General features: G+C 35.9%; 1 protein-coding gene across 5 annotated transcripts in view; it reads right to left on the reverse strand.

The window, feature by feature from the left end:
* The window catches only part of LOC111055207 (unconventional myosin-Ia), a 126,221-nt gene that overhangs the window by 106,164 nt on the left and 1,511 nt on the right, over nucleotides 1-18,546 (reverse strand). The window lies entirely within an intron of this gene.

Raw genomic sequence — 18,546 nt, forward strand, 5'->3', positions numbered from 1 at the left:
AATATCATACAAACATATATTTCATGAGTTGATCAAATTTCTGGTTGTGGTATTGAATTCAGTTGACTCAATGACAGACACCTCTATTATGCTTTCTCATCTGAGCTTAGACCTTCTAACCTATTACAATATACGTTTTAAAATAGAGATGCTTCCCATGTTATTTAAATGGAGTCACTTTTCCTCCCTAGGGAGTTTTTCTGTTTTTTACTACCGAGAGCGAAAAAGTGACACTTTAGTATTATGTTTCAGGGAGTAAAGTAAGTACTTTAGACAGTAGGTGGAGGAAAAATGTATTTTCGCCACACTGCACAGAAAGCAGCTGTTTTCCAGTCCCTACGTAGATCTGAAAGACATTGTTTGCAGACGACTCTCATCTGATGTCAGAACAGGTTTCTTTCCGGCCTAGGCCAGAAAGAGTACCCCTTCCAGCCGCTAACATGGAACTGAGAAAGGTGATCATAAAACGTTTCATTATTTGTGTTCATTATTCAATAATTAAAACATTTATAATAATATCATATTATTGTCATTTAAAAGAATAAAAAAGTATAAACTCAACCTCCCACATAATTGAACATAATCTTTTAGGTTATTCAGACAAATCAGAATAAAAAATAAAAATACTTGGACAATTTCCTGAATCAGATTACCTCAGATTTGATAGAGCTATGACCTTCCACTTCTGCTTTCGGAAGTGCTTAGTAAACAATTATTATTATATAGATATAGTATATTGTTTATTTTTCTGTGTTGCGAAAAATAGCATTTGCACCATGGGCAAAAATGTTTTTCCGGCTCTCAATCTTTCCGATTTTGAGCCGGAAAAGTCTAATTTTCGACCCTGGGTGCGAAATATACTATCAAATGCCGTCAGTTCACACTCTCCACATCAACACGAAAGCTTCGAACTCCCTTAACATAGAACATTTCAAAATAAACATGATCAGGTTAGATCCAGGATTCAGGAGAGATTCAGTAAAACGAGAGGAGATTGACGAGAAGAGAGAGAATGTAAGGATACTCGAGAGGTGAGAAGAGAAGAGTACAGAATCAGGGAGAAAATGACATGAAGAGAGAATGATGGAGATGGAGGTGTCATCACCACAAACTTCGATCTATCACTAGAGTCCATGACTATCAGCACACCTTCCATATTGTTTTAACCCCTATCAGACACTTTCCTCACTCCATCCAATACCCTGAATCAAACTATATCTCCCTTGGGATTATCCAGGTATCGCAAATACAATTAAAAACTTTTTGAATAACTATGAGTCCCAAGATTCATATAAATGATGAAACATAACCTATATTCTGGGAATATTCAGATAAAAATTTGAGAAAGGGACAGTTTTGGGCTAAGCTTATTGCCCCTTTCCCAATCATCCATAGGATTGGTATATTATTCAATTTTTGGCCCTCGGTAATAAATAACAGAAAAACTCCATAGGAAATAAAAGTAGCTCCATTTGAATAATATGGAAAGCATCTCTATTTTAAAAACTTACATTGGAAATAGGTTGGAAGGTTGAAGCTCAGATGAGGAAACAAAGTTATCTGTCATTGAGCCAACTGAATTCAATATATCAACCAGAAATTTAATCAACTCATGAAATATAAATGTTTTCCTCCACCTAATGTCTAAAGTACTCGGACTTGCCGACTGCAACACACGCAATTTATATAGTTTTTAAAATTATTTTATTAATGTAGGTAGAGGAAAAATGTTGTGTAGCCTATATCACGAGTGAAAAATTCTTCACTCAGGGAAATTGTTGCCCTCGGCTTTGTGACGTTCGAGATCCTCCATTAGACTTCCATAGTTCATACCATAGTTATCCACCAAAAGTTTAAAAGTAGGAAGTTCTTTGAGTAATCTTCTTACAATTAACGTGTCTTGTTGGAATTTAATTGAATGAATGCATTGCAACTTGATAATTTTCAAGTAGTAATGAAGTGGATTGATGTTAGTTTACCAAAATAACATGATTGGAATTTTGAATCACAAGATAACTTTCAATTGAATAAGGCTAAATTTACTTTCACCAATGCATAACTTGAATTTACTAGTAGAGGTATTTGATAAATTTATTCATTGAGAATATTTAGGACTTTGAAAACCATGGCGACTTTTTCAAGACCTAACAAGGTTGGTTAGCACTATTGTAATAATTATTCAGGGTTACATAACAAATTATACTTGCATCGGTGAATCACCAACTTTCCTCGTTTGTTTCAAGATTCACAGTTTAATAGCGACAAATCAATTCCCATCTAGGACTGTAAATTAATGACGAATGCTATCTGCCACTGCCTTCACCATGAACGTTTTTGGACGCTCATCTGATTGTGCATGGTTGATTGTCATGACTACATCCTTGAACCCTTAATTTTGGAGCTTCCCACTCCTGCAGCCTCTCTCCCTTGCACTTGGTCTGATAACGAAGGTGCTCACAGTTTGGCAGAAACGAAAAGTCGACGGTTCCCTCCCCCCCCCTTTGATCTCTACAGGGCAACCAAAGCAGGCCTTAACGATACTGAAAAACACTTTTACCTCGCCCCTCATCTTCACTTTTCCAGCGTCTTTATTCTCATCCGAGAAAGGCACAAAAATTGTCCCTTCAAATATTGAACGGCCTACTATGATTTCATCACGTATTTCGACTTCAATTCTTGACTCGGCAAATATCGTGCTCTATTCATTCCTGCCAGAGAAATATTTTTATTTCCAGTCTGTATTCCTACCTCGAAATTGGTCGCAATAAACCTAGCAGTTCAATAACCACCAAACGTGACAAAGTTATTGATATACAGAGTTAGTGAAAATTATGGAAACAGCTCAATATTTCTTTTATCACAAGAATATCTTGACTGTGTTTCATTGGAGATCCTATTCGAATTGAAAAGACTACTTTTCTGTCACTTCAAAAATTTGGTCCGCCATTTTGAATCGAACTTCATTTTTTTAAAATAAGAAGTTGTTTATATGATACATGATTTCAATATAGAATTTCAAGAGAAAATTGATGGCGAAAACCGTACATCGATATCTCGCACAGTTTCAGAGTTATTAACATTCAAATTTACTAATGAAACAATACAAATTAGTTTTAATTCAAAAAGGATCTATAATAAAACCTACAGTCAAAATAACATTGTATAAGAAATATTGAGCTGGTCCTATAATTTTATTAAAAATTTCCATAATCCCTGTATGAAAAATCCAAGGTTAAGAGTGATTTTAAGGCAGGCACTTACAACACGTGTGAGGAAGTTTCACTGCAAGAATACACTGAAAATCCACAGCACGAACATGCTTTATAATAAATGCTTAGTCTAGTCTAGTGTGTAGGAGCATATTCCAACAGCGTCTAGTTTTAGTGCCAGTCTCTAGAAACTCCACATGGTACAGACGCAAATTCTGTGCAGTAAACGAGTAAACTGTAAAGCATAGTCAAAGTGAAGTACACATGGAAGTGAAGAGAAAAATCTAACTTCATTCTCATCTGTTGTACTGTCATTGTTGTTATAAATATAATATATGTGAATTGAATGAGATGAATCAAATTGAGCATTACCAGCAGTGATACACCAGTATCATGATAGTATTATGACAGTCGAATCCAAAAATCATTCTACAACCTTTCTGTCACACGGAGTTCTAACTTCAAGTGCAATTAGAATTCGACTTTTAGATTATTTAAAAAAAATAAAACTTTCAATTTGAAAAAAATCCAATCAATGATGGGAAAGTAGACCTCTTGGAATGTGTTATTGATGTTTTTAAACAGCTAACAATGCATCTAGAACTGTTCAACTTTTTGCCAACTCTTTCCTGACAAGTTGACGATTGATTTTGTCAAGTGGACCACTCAACGTTATTTTCGAGAGAAAAGAACGCCGGAGATGCAAAGAACAGAAATTAAATCGCTGTAACTGAATTGACAAAGACATGAATATTCATTGTTGGGTCCACTTTTGTTAGCTGGAAGCGGAATGACTAAAGAAATAGGTTGTTGCATTGTTGTTGGGGTTCTCTAAATTCACTCGAGATCTTCGTTGTCCCCTCTCAAAATTGTTGCTGATTATTACGTGTTTTAATCAAGTTTATCAGTGAGTTAAAAAATAATTTTGAGTTGATCAGAATAAATTCTTTTTTCAACCCGTACGATCTCTACACGATTAATATTGAATGAGATTCAGCTGGATGACCAAGATAACGAGTTGAAGATCGACATTCAATAAGATGTTAAAAAATGTATAATCAATCAAGAACAAAATTCGGTTGGAAATATTAAATGAATATTAATTGAAATGTATACGTAGATTCAATCCAGTACCTACGAGTGACAAAATAGATGCTATTGTACTTATTTTCAACCACTGAGTATTATAATTATAAGCTATGTATAGGGTATGTTAGTAGTGAAGCCCACAAATATTCTAATATGAATCTCTCGTATCTATAACAATTTTCCAATAGATAGATAACAAATTGAAAATTTAATTGTAAGTTCATTAACGAAGTATTTCCAATTTATTTTCAGAAATTAAGCCTAACACCATGAAGAAGAATGTTCTGGTCGGTCTTCAACTACAGATGAAACAGTTTTCATAAAATACAATAAGCTAAGAAGGTAGCAAGGATGTTGTGTGACAGTAGAAATAACTAGAAGATGAGATGAAGATATTATGTGAGAGATAAAGCTAAAGAGACAGAAAGGAGCAGGACTGAAAACGAAAAGAAGCATTTATTCCTCCATAACAAAGACTACGTGTCACCTCTTCCTGTCATCCTTAGAACATTTTTCATCGAGAATCGTGTGAAGCTTAACTCCAACAGGGATAGACACTGCAACAGTATCACATGTATGGCGGGAGAGTTACTGTGCTGTGAAGCTACTGCATTATAAACTTCGAGAAGATAAGTTTAAGATGTTTTTTGTGAGGATTTTCACTCAGGAAACTTGATGGTTATCCTTACTCATATTATCAATATTGTAACACAATACAATAAATTCAAGTTGAAAACATTTTCCAATTATTGTAAGCTCATCGAGAGCGTAATGAATGAGGTAATTAATTTTCAATTCATTTTCAGAGATGAATATAATAGTAATTTCAATGTAAAATTCATATCAAAGTACCTACTTGGATTGAAGTAATAATTGATATATCTAATTGTACCTTTTGTAACCTTTCATCCTACAATAATCCAGAGATCACGAGTTGGTCAACATGAAAAAAGGGAAATTCAAAAACATAGTCAAGCGAAATCTTCTTATCTGTTCTGAGTGCTTTAAACTAACAATTAAAGTTAATATATTAACACTGTAATTATTATGCGTATAGCAATTCTGCACATTGAGGAGTCGAATAGATAAGAGAAAATAAAAATCAATATAAACCAAGATTGAGGTCCTAAAAAAAATATTACAAATAGTAAAAACAAAATACAGTTATTAGATACAGGTGTTCCAGCCAATCCTCTGCTTCTGGTGTGGCAGAAATAGTCTTCAGACTGACCGCTATAAGCTGGGCGGCTACAGTTGGAAGCTGTGTGCTCAGTCACAACAGAGACAAACGAATATCTTTTTAAAAATTATTTGAAAGTATTCTTTTCTCTATGGTCCACTCTGCACTGAGCCTCATGCCCCATCTTGTTAGGCGATTCCACAGCGACCTCGCCCGGTTCGAACCCTATTGAGGCGAGACCTCAGCTTTCTTAGCAAATTAAAGCCACCAGGCGGTTTCGTCGAATGAATTAAAATAAATTTAAACATTTTTGGCGAATTTCTACATTTTTCAATATTCAAGAACACCGGTTTAATATGCTATTCAGCAGGAAGGTGCAAGAGGGTATAATTATCTCAACTCGAGTGAAAACCACAGCATCTGGTTAGTTAGTTATCATGAAATTCAATATTTTTGGATTGAAGTAAGAATTTATTTATGGTAAAATACGATTATGACGGTGGAAAATATAAGAATGGGGAATAAGTTCGGGAAAATAAGAAGAAAAATATGAAGCCAACGATAAGAATGAAAAGTGCAGTTTTTTTGTTTGACTCCTATTATTTTCCCATGTCAGCAGGTAGGAAAACTGACAAGAAGCTGGATAAGAAAATATTTCAGCCGGTAAAAGTGTCAGATCACGGCAAGATTCTGAGATGCCTTGCGAACGCTTCAGTAGTAATATTTGCGTCAGGGGTATTGATAATTTCCTGCTGGAAATCGCTTTGCATTACGTTACATTGCATCTGAGCAGTGCAAAATCAGCTCGTCCCTTTTCATTGCAATGGCGGTCCTTCCTGGCCAAATTCTAAGTCCTAACTCAATCCATGAGCATCTCTCTCTCTCTCTCTCTCTCTCTCTCTCTCTCTCTCTCTCTCACTTTTATCCTTGTCCGGTAGCGCCTCATTACTTTATCCCATAACAGCCTCTTTCCAGTAGTGCAGTGCTTCCACAGTGAATTATTGCCCTACATAACATAGAAGGAGCTATGCGTTACTCTACGCCTGCTCATATGACACTTACTCACTCTCTTTCTCTCATTCACTCATTCTCTCTGGTATTGCATATTTGATTACATTCCTCTGAGAATAAGTTTACTTCGGAAATTAATGAATTAATAAATTCAATAATATATATTGTTCGTAAACAACATCAAAATTATTGAACATCGAAAAATAATAACTAGTTGAACTTGGTAAAGTTTAACAATAACAATGAAATTCTCAGCATTTATTCAATCTTATCAATTCTAATGAAAAATAAGAATAGCCGAATTATTGAGAATAGAGTAGCTTATTTCAACTGTAATAATTGACAAAAATGAGTACAACAGATATGTATGGTAGATCTCCATGAAGCAAGGGAAACTGATTCTAGATTAGGCCAACAAGCGTAATAAGAAGATTTCACCCCCCCCCCCACATTCATTCAGATTAGAATAGAGTTAAAATATTCCACCACATTCCACGACAACCATTTATGTTTACACGCCAAAAAACAGCAACTATGTTCTATTCGGGCATCGGGCGCCAATTTCACCGATTCGCCACAACTTTCCACTTTTTCCATTCAAGTTTGCGAATAAAAGTGAAGCACCGCTGGGACTTACGACACACACACACACATTCACAAGCATGTAACAAGGGCCTCGCTGTGATTGCGTTTGCGATTTCCTCCCCAGCCCTCATCCAACACGCTCCCTCCCACACCTAAACCCTATCACACCTGGTTATTAAGCACGGCGTTGGAAATGAAGCGTCCTCGTTTACAGTGTGGGACACCAGCCTCAACAGCCTCACCTACTCATCACACCTAATCGACGACGACGCAGGTAGAGGCATGCGTGCCTGCGTATCCACTAATGCGTTCACAAGCAATGCGCCTCAAGAGGCATGCAATAGTGCATGCCTTCTCACGTGCGGTTTTCCACTTGTACACTATCAAGTTGATTCGAACTTCTGGTGCATGCATCGGTTGAATACCATAAACAAAGCGAAACGCCTTCGATTTGATTTTAGATTTTAAAGAAATGCTGTAGTTTTAAAGTGGATTGAATGTAATAAAAGCAGACTTGAAATGCGACTTGGAATGGAACACATAAGTAGTTTTAACAAGTGAAGTTGAATGAAATAAGACGTTTTTCAATAAACAACGTTTATATATATAGCCCATCTATCCCTCAATGTTATTATTTTCTTTCCCGTACGGTGGAACAGGCAAATTCAAATTATGTAATTTTTATTTCAACACATTGATATTATATATGAGATTCAATGTTTAATTCCTTTTAATTTTAATCGAAAAGAGATTTTAACATAAAGAAGAACGTTTACTCATCATCCAGTTTTCAGCGGAGATTGTTAAATATGTTCATCTCAATGTAAGCTTGTGACTATTGACATTCATATCTTCATCATAGTAAAGTATATACTAGAATTGGCATAGAGGATAGATTGCTATATTGCAATAGTTGAACATGTACAGTTATGTACAGTAGTTCTTATGCTGATCCAACAAAAAATCCTCATTAATTCTAGTAAAGAATAGAATAGTTTTATTGATATTACAAGGCTATCGCCTATATTGTAACATTACAAATTGAAATTAGAGAGTAAAATTATACTGATCCATTAACTCACTAGTTGAACTAAATTATTATTAGATATTCCTACATGAAAATAAGCATGTGAAATAAAGATACAAGTGAGATATTATTTTATAATAAGGTAAAAATCAGGTAGTAGAGTAATGTTGATGAGACAGTTCTTATACATCCTATTACTACCGGTTTGGAATTGGGGAAAATTATTGAACACATTGACCAAGTTGAATAAAAAAAAATTGAAATGAACATTATTTAGAAGTATGAGCGCGGATAAATTAATATTATAGATGCTTAAGTCATGTTAATATTAAGTGCCTCAAGTCATGTGTAATTATAATAATTTTGGAACTGAATAGAATAATTTTGGAACTTCAAATGAAGTTCATTGTTTCATGAGCATCTACGTTTTACTGTCCTTGCCCTATTACCATAGGTAAGGAAAGTATTGCTTTCCGAAAAAAATTAAGGTACCCCAATTTCCAAATTTCTATACGTTTCAAGGTCCCCTGAGTCCAAAAAAGTGGTTTTTGGGTATTGGTCTGTATGTGTGGTTGTGTATGAGTGTATGTGCGTCTGTGTACACGATATCTCATCTCCCAACTAACGGAATGATTTGAAATTTGGAACTTAAGGTCCTTACAATATAAGGATCCGACACGAACAATTTCGATCTGATGTAATTCAAGATGGCGGATAGAATGGTGAAAATGTTGTCAAAAACAGGGTTTATTGCGATTTTCTCAAAAACGGCTTCAACGATTTTGATCAAATGTATACCTAAAATAATCATTGATAAGCTCTATCAACTGCCACAAGTCCCATATCTGTAAAAATTTCAGGAGCTCCGCCCCATCTATGAAAAGTTTGATTTAAGATTCCCAATTATCAGGCTTTAGATACAATTTAAACAAAAAAATTCAAGTGGAAAAGATTGAGCATGAAAATCTCTTCAATTAATGTTCTGTAACATTTTCACCTGAAATTGAAAATAAGGTCGAGATTCGAGAAAATGTTATTATTTCAATTACAAACTGTTGGCAACTGTTGATTCTATTAAATAATTCACTATGAAGAGATAGCAAACTTCGTGTGTCTCCAGCCTTATTGTCCTGTCACCAGCTGGCTTGGATCTTTGAATAGTAGACTTGAGATGCGCGGGAACACTAGCGTCAGGTGATAAATATTCATAACAGAAAGGAAAGCTGCGCCACACCAGATTTTTTTGTTTGTGTAGATGAAAGATTTTTGTATGCATACCTGTAATTTTCATTAAAGTTTATAATTAATTAGGCTATAATATCAAAATTGAATTATTAATGAATGAAAAATGGAAATATAAATAATATTTGAAGATAAAATTATACCTGAAAGCATTTTTGAATTGAAGAGTAAGTGGAAAGACATGTTGAAAAGGATGAAGAAGATGAAAGGGCACCATTGTAGACGTGTAGCAGGCTAGGGAGAAATGCTGGATCGATAGTAGACGTCACTCTCAACATCCACATTCAGGACAAGATAGGCATAGGCCGACTACAAAAGCCACACTCACACCAAAGTGCAATTTAAATAAATCAAAGCGATTGATCGTTTATTCAATATTAATAGAATTCACTTGAAATACATTGTACAATGAACGCTGAAAAAAGCTAACATTATTATTTAGGGATACTTCGTAAAACCAGAGAATATTAATTTGATGTATAGCCTACATAATAAGATGTAAGTTATACACTTCATGCTAGCACAACTACATACAACTAACTATCGTTGTTTACCAAGTATTGTTCTATACTATCGTTGTTCTGCATTTCATTAGAAATGTTTGTAGCATATGGACCTACAGTTTTAGGAGGGTTCCGAACCACCAGGAAGCGATATTTATACTACATAAGTTATTCAAAACTCATTTGTAGATCATTTCCCATGAGGTATTGTACAAAAGAGTATACAAACGGGGGATTATTTTTTTAATATTCTAAACTCAAAAATACAATATCATACATTTTATGCAAAATAATTAGAATGACAAATCATGAAATTGAGAATGAATTGGGAGTTATAGAAAATGATCCAGTCACGATTGTCTGTTTACATAACACCTAATATATAGGCTATCAACAAATTAGTAGTTGCTTTTCTACACTTTAAAATAGAAAGGTAAAAAATGATAAAGAATACATTATTTGATTCATATAGCTTGTGACCCAATAGTAGCTGAGAATGTGGAGGACAACAAAAATATTGGGGAAAATGAGTAGGGAGGCAGTTGAAAGTGAAAGTGCAGAGTACGCTGGTTCTACATAGTAGACAATCGGCGCCATAACATGGACAAAAACCTACACTTGTGATTTGTCTATTGCAAAAGTTGGCACCAGCAAGGAGGAGAGGGAGACGGAGGGAGAAATGAAAGTTGGTGTGGAAAACTCAGCTGCTAAGTGACCCATGATCGTTATGAACGTCAGCCTTGTAACATCTAGCTGGTATTTCTCATGCAGGTTAACGCCGGAACCAGAATTGTTTGTTACGGAAGGAGACGTTAAAAGGACGACAATAAAGATGCTGGCGAACGAAGAGAAAAGCTAGAAAGAGATCAGCAACAGCTGAAAAGAGTCCAGAATCAAATGTTTCTCAGAAGCTGTAGTCTACTCTGCTTGGATAAAGTGGAAACAAGAACACTGATAGAAAATGTACCTTAATGTTACTTAATGTAGTAGAGGGGCCAGTTTAACAGGTTACAACAATAGCAAAATCCTTCTCTTGGATAGATGAAAATGATAGAAACACGAGTAGTTGGAAAGTACAGAAACAGCAGAGGAGATGAGTAAACAAAGAACATACCGTACACATAATCTCAGTAAAAGTATTCGTCTTCTATCCACGTAAATTAGTAGGTGGATGTTTTTTCGCAGAAATTTGTGGCTGGAATTCCAAAAGATCGGAAATGATTCGAATCATCAGAGTAAGAAGAGTTACCTTCTCTTCAAATATTAGATTGCGGCTTCGCAAAACCAGAATTTATTTTCAAGATTTTTCAAAATTGATAATTAAACATATTCGAGCTCCTTAAGACTTGGAAGGCCGTTTGCACAGTAGAAGCTTAAACTAAATTGAATCAGCTGCTCGTTGATTCTTAAAATTAACCACCTTATAACAAAGGTATACAATTAACCACCTTACAACGAGACTTAATACGGATTAGATCATGTTTAAACTGGGAAGTGAGAATCGGCTAAAACTAGCACTGTGTGAACGGCACTTAATGGCTATGTGTCCACGAGCTAGACTTAGGAGCGTTTAGTATAGGTTAGGTGGCATCTTACTCCTTAAGGGCCCTACACACCTACGGATTTGGCCTGTGTTGGCCTGTGTCCTTGAACGACTCGGAGCAAAATCACTACACACTAGTAGTGAGCAACGGGAGCCCGGCCTGCCCTACTAACAAAACGCTATCCTCTCCACCAAAATCTAAATCGTCCAATAATGGAGCTAGAGGAATTTTGATTTCAGATTTGAATTCAGCGACTCAAATTCTTTAGAGCGTGAGTCCCATTTTTGAAAATACCCAAAAACAAGGGTATAGCTACTATTATAGTAAAAACGTACTTGGTTAATAAGATAATAATTTTTTGCTCACGAAGGGAAAGGTTTGAAAACTTAAAATTTTAGGTCCAAACATGAACATTTTTAAAACTTTTTTTTTATTTAAACTTTGAAAAGATGAATCCAAATATGAAACCAGAAAATCAACTATGAATATGAAAAGAGTTGAATATGAGAGAGATTTAAACTCCGACCATTTTCACTTCTATTTCCTCCTTATTGTTATGTTATCTGTTTCTCTACTCTCTCTCTCTCTCTCTCTCTCTCTCTCTCTCTCTCTCTCTCTCTCTCTCTCTCTCTATATATATATATATAATATATATATATATATTATATATATATATATATATATATATATATATATATATAGATCACAGCTATCAAATATATTATAATAAATTTTCAATAAAAATAAAAATAAATTTAATTCCAATTCAATTCTATAATTCCATTTTCTAATTTTATTCTACTTCATTTCGGATTTCTAATTTTAAATCTCCTCTTTTCTATCAATTCATAATCTACACCTTTCCTTATCCATAACCCACTCAAATTTGAAATCTCCCGCTTGAAATAACCCATCATGGCCCACCAACTAATCCCATAATGCTCCTTCAATCAGTGCGCCTCCATTCATCTGTGCTCTATGGTCTACATAACATCTCTACCGCGTCTCTGTGGTCACGACCGTTAGAATGTTCAAATCTGCACCACTTCACTTCCTGGTTGATTGACAAAGGGGGCCCAGCTTCCGAAAATTCTCGTTTAAATGTAAGTTTTCAAGTGTTTTTAATCTATCCGTGTCGTGTGTATCCTGTTTATATTTATATTAATAATTATTGTTTTACTTTTCTTCTTCATCTCTTCTCCCTGTCTCCTTATTTTCCTCTATTCTCTCTAACTCCTGGATAGAGCTAGAGCTTAGAGCTTAGAGCTCTAGCTGGAGCTTAGAGCTATAGAGCTTTCTGCTATCTTATAATTATAACAATAAATCTGTCATTTTCCAATTATCTACTAATTTTTATTTTTATTAATGCAATAATACTATTCTGTTCATGATACTAGCGTTTAATCTGATTGTCACATCTTTGTAAAGTTTTTGTGTTTTGGTGAAATAAATTGAATTGAATAATCTGTTTAATTATCTAGATATATATTTAGTAATACTGTTTTTGTGCAATGGGTCTGTCGAGACCTAGCACACTGTCAATAAAATCAATCAATCTCTCTCTCTCTCTTTCTCACACAGATACACACCAACTCTTAATTTATTCACACAGCGTAGCAGTAGATAGAGAATTGAACCTCTATACTTAATACTGTAAAGCCTCAACCAGCTCCCAATAAGTACGGTATAGATTTTTTACATCTTGTATAATATAGTATTTAAAATACCATGACAATTCATTGATTGAAAAACGTTGTCATACTCGATATTATCCTGTAAAAATAGAGACAAAAAATTGTGATTCAATCTCAGCTTCCTCAATAAAATTTCACACAAGTAGACAAAAATAATATAAAAATAAGTTGATTTTTATTGAATAAAAAATTGAAATATGTTTATTCTACAGCTAATAACAATTTTTGGGAAACACTGGTATTATTATTTTACAGTACTAGTACTTTCTTGCTATGGGTTCAACCAAATTCTTCATAGAAATAGAATTCTTCATTAATAACATTAAAGTGCTCACAGAGTTTTTATTTTCGACTATTTTAGAGTCCCCGCGAACCGTTTTACTGATTCGAGGGCGCTGAATCCGAATCTGAAATCAAAATTTTTCTTCTATCTCGATTTTTATGCAATTTAGATTTTTGGTAACTACACGCGCCCGGCCGGGAGAGCCTACACACTCACAGATTTCGCCCGAGCCGAGCCGAGCTGAGCGAGCCAAGCCGCGCCAGTAGCCCTGGACGGATTTGGCTCGGCTCGGCTCGCAATAAAATCGCCTACACACTCACGAATTTCTCCCGAGCCGAGCCAGGACAGGCCAAATCCGCGAGCCAAATCCGTAGGTGTGTAGGGCACTTTAGACTCAATTCTAGTCCACTTTTAGATAATAGCCTAATTTTCAACTTTTGGGTATATGCAATTTTATTCAGGTTATAAATACATAGTATTCCAATTAATGGACGATAATAATCTATTGACAATTTGTTTTTTTAAGATAAAAACTAAAAAAGTTTTCAGCAGCTCAACAACTCATATGATTTCAGAAAATTGGTTATTGATTACAGAAAGGCTCAAAAACATTAGCACCATAATTATGTGTTCCACAATTTTTTTTATGTGAACTGTTTCAGGACTGAAATGTTTGTACGCCAGGTTCAAAACACATAAACATTTTTTTCCTCACAGATCCGTTGCCAAGCACGGGTGCGTACTAGCATATACTAAGTATGTAAACATACTCAATCACTAACTTGATAAGTGATATAGACATTCGGTAATATGGTTAATCTATGATAGTAGCCATGTGTAACAATGGCGAAAATGAAATAGCTAAAAGGAGTACAGCAACAGAGAGGTACAGCTAAACACAGTACAGTCTCAGTACTTTCTCAGCAGCAGTGAACTACTCCAGCATGGAGAAAGAATGTTTTTGGGCAATGGGCCAGTTAGGCCAAGACTCCAAAGAGATCGCCGTGCCCAGGGCAGAACCCTAACCACCCCTCACCCTTCCCACCACTACAACTTGGACTATTTACAAAATTTCAAGTCTATATATCTTGAAAGGTCCAAGCGGTTACAATACAACCAACACTTTTGATAGAGAAAGAGAATGTGCTCACTGGAAGAGAATTAAAACTAGTGAAGTATTGAGAAAGGAAAGGGGTGAGAGAAGGATGAAAGATGAGAGAAAGGGAAGGGATGCTTGACCTACAACTCTCTCCACTCTCTATAGACTACATAAAATGGCTGAAAATTCGTCAAACTGGAGATAATGTTACTTTCGCTTTCAACTACATTTTTATCCTCACGTTTTTCATTCGGCAGCTTGTGTAAATTCTATTTGCACAACAGAAAATGTTAGTTATCTACAATATATCTTTTGGACCCGGTTGATAAACTACTGTCTTTATTGCTACTTCAGAGAAACGATCTGGAACTAACAAAAACATGAGACAATAAGAAGCGTCAAAGTTGATGATACAGCAGTTCTATTGATTATAAATCTATTATATCTAAAAGCGAGAAATTTCTCGGATTAAATGAGGCAATGTGAAAAGAATCAATATTTCAGGTAAAAGAGTACTGAGAACTCTTTTCTTAAAAGAGTAGCCTATTGTATAATATGGTTTAGGCACTACCACAATTTATTCATCATTTTCTACGATTATAGAAATAGTCCAGTCACTATAATGTACATTGGTGCTTGCAATTTATATTGTAGTTCAGATTTTTCAATATATATTATTTGGACTTACATGAGAGAAGTCCAGAACCAAATTCTTCATGCAAAATTTTCTTGTGCTAGATACATGGTGGCTCAAAAACCTAATATTTTCGGTTCATTTTCAGTTTTCACCTATTTCTGCCAAATCCAGTAATCGGACAGAAAAATTTGCTCTCGCCTTTTTTTTAAGATTAAGTTATAAAATTTTGAATGAAATGAGAACATTCGGAACTCTATCTTAAGTGAGTACTGAGTCATGAATTTTTCAAAAATTAGTAAAATTTTAAGAAAAAAAAATCAATTTTGATTAGTATTTGATCAACAATATCTCTCGATTGTTACCATTTATATGTGAAATTCAAAATCACTCTGGGCGTAATTTTGTGCTCTGCAATCTGAGACCAGGTAGAGCGCTCTATCTCATATAGATTTCCAGGTTCCACCTGACAACAATGCTCATTGTATTGTGAAAAACACCTAATTTTTAGCTTCAACCATCATCACCATCTATATTGTCCTCACAGTTTGATGGGTGGTGCTTTTATATTCATTGCGAGGTGACCAACTGGTGCAGGGCAAATAAGTTGGAGGTGAATATTACCAAAACATCTTTTATTGAATTTCAGATTCATAGATCACCTCCAAGCTTGGTCCAAATAGATGGTGAGGATGTGCAGTCCTCCTCTTCTGCCGGTTTCTTGGGATTGGCAATTGACCAGCGCTTGTCATGGACTGTTCACATTGATTCACTCCTGAAAAAACTAAATTCTGCAGCTTTTCTGGTGTCAAGGCTTTCTAGTATGCTCGACCGAGAGGCAGTTGTCACTGCCTAACCATGGATACTTCGAGCCTCTACTGTCCTAAGGAATACTTCTTTGGGGGGGCTCAGGAAACTCTCTGCCGGTCTTTAGGGCACAAAAGAGAATAATTCGAATTATATTTAGAAAGCTACCGAGATCCTCATGCCGTTCCCTCTTCCGATCAGCAGCAATATGACTGTCCCTGCTCTTTATATATATTACGTATCTATCTTTGCCTTCAAATACAAGACAAAATGAACAACAGGGTAAAATATCCACAGTCATAACACAAGATCAAGAGGTGCGTTGAGAATTGAGCCACACAGAACGACCTTTTACAAATCTAACTCACAGCATATGTGTAAGAAAGTATTTAATTCGCTGCCGAACCACTTGAAAGAGGCTCAAACACTGACAGTTTTTAGGACAAGACTGAAAATCTGGTTGATAGCCCAGTGTCCCTATAGTTGGCAATCCCTAAAAAACTGATTAGAGAAAAACAAAATATGACTGGAAAAATGTATTAAGAATCAATCGTGTTACTTTTGAGTGCAATTTTCATGTTTCTAGATTTTATTGTTTCTATATAATTATGAGTTGTAACTGGCATATTATTTATATGTTTTCAAATAATATTTTTTCACAACTTTAAAAATTTATCTAGTCTAAGTTTGTAAATGAATGTTAAAATTTTAATTTACGTGACTATTGTCTATGCTTACCATTGTTTAGCCATGACAAGTAATAATAAATTGAATTGAATTGAATTATATGGTGTCTCTAACGGTGCCTACAGGATACCAGGCGCCCTTGTGAGTATTTAGTCTTGCCTGTACATGCGGGGCTCTGTCTGGGTTGACTCCACTTCTCTAGCTGTTTGTGGGAACCACATGAACAAACCAAACCTCAAGGCAACTCCAGAAATCGACTTGCCTTCAAACCCATCGGGATCAGCCCTATCAGGGCAAGTTCCTTAATCTGAAATTAGTTCCTCAATTCTTCAGGAACACAGGAGGTTCCGTTGCACTCTTATGTAGAGGCTATCAACATTGAGAAGGCTTCTACTGATCACGACATGGATGACGTAAACTCAATCACATCATCCCAACTGGAGAGGGAGGATAAGCTTCTCAGAATTCTAGGAAAGCAAGAATCTGCAGGAATGCCCAAGGATGCAATAGAGCAACCGAGCAGTTTGTAAGTGGATCCCTGGACCGATTTACCAGGGACACGACTAGGTGCCACCCCGACTACTTGTCCCCTTTTAAAACCGGTTTTTAGGGGACAAGTTGACGTGAGCCATCCCCGTCTACTTGTTTCCTTTCTAAGCAGGTGACAACTAGTAGGGGGGACACCCTGACACGAGGGTGCGAGGTGTCAAGTTGTCGTTTACGGTCATGACTAGTTGGCACCTTTGGTCCAGTAGGTGTCAAGTAGTCGGGGGGCAACTTGACGGCAATGGTATGTTTTTACGAGGGTACAATTAGTCGCCTATGGCAAAAATGACCAGGTGTCAAGTAGTCGGGGTGACAACTAGACGGCAACCCGATTTACCCTTCCACAGCATCAAAACGCTACTATGCATGGCAATAACATTTGATCAACCAGCTTAGATGTATAAAGCTATTTGAGTTAACTAGCCTACAAGCCATAATTTGATAATAATTAGGAATGCAGTATTCACAGATTGTATACAAACATGTGCAGTTTGTTTATTTCGAAATCATTATGCCTCCACACCAAAAACTATAGGCTAACTTAGTTGATTAATCGATAGAAGAGCCAACAAGGAGGTCTTTCCTGATCTACTGTCTACTGAATATTTCAAGGACTGTGCCAATCTTCAAAAAGGGTGATACTGAAGAGATGTCAAACTACCGACCTAAATCTCTGATTCTAGTGTTTGCAAAGATTATAGAGTCTGTTATGCTCTTTCAGCTTCCGGCGTATATTGAGGATAATTCACTCTTCACGAAGGATCAGTTTGGTTTTTACCGTGGGAGATCGACGACGGGTGCTGTCCAACGCCTGGTGGAATCCATTCTTTATGCGATGGAGAAGAGACACTCAACTGCCATGACCCTCTGTGATCTCACCAAAGCATTCGATTGCGTATCTTATGAGATTTTGCTGGGGAAGCTGGAAAGAAGAAATGGAAGAGTACCTTCTACGACGTAGGCAGATTGTAACAGTAAATGGTGCCAAACCACAGGAGCTTCAGGTCCAGTATGGAGTGCCACAGGGATCAATTCTTGGCCCTTTGCTGTTCCTCATCCTCATAAATGACCTTAGTATGGATGGAAAAGCCATCTGTTTGCTGACAACATAACTCTCATTGCACAGGATGAAGATCTTCAATTGGCTGTGCTGAGGTCTGCTGAACTACTGGAGGAGGCGAGCTCATGGTTTAGAGCAAACAGACTGTGTATGAAGAGAGTAAATATTTGAACTTTTGTGTTTTATTAATCGACAATATCTATTCAGTATATATACTAGTCACAGTCGGAAGAAAAATTGAATTGAATTGAACAATAACATATAACATGCATTTGTGTGCATATAAAAGTGATGCCTCATATTGAGTGTTAATTGCTTAATCATGAATTCAAGTTGACAATGCCTT

This window comes from Nilaparvata lugens, chromosome 8, assembly GCF_014356525.2.
Source record: "Nilaparvata lugens isolate BPH chromosome 8, ASM1435652v1, whole genome shotgun sequence".
Taxonomy (NCBI): domain Eukaryota; kingdom Metazoa; phylum Arthropoda; class Insecta; order Hemiptera; family Delphacidae; genus Nilaparvata; species Nilaparvata lugens.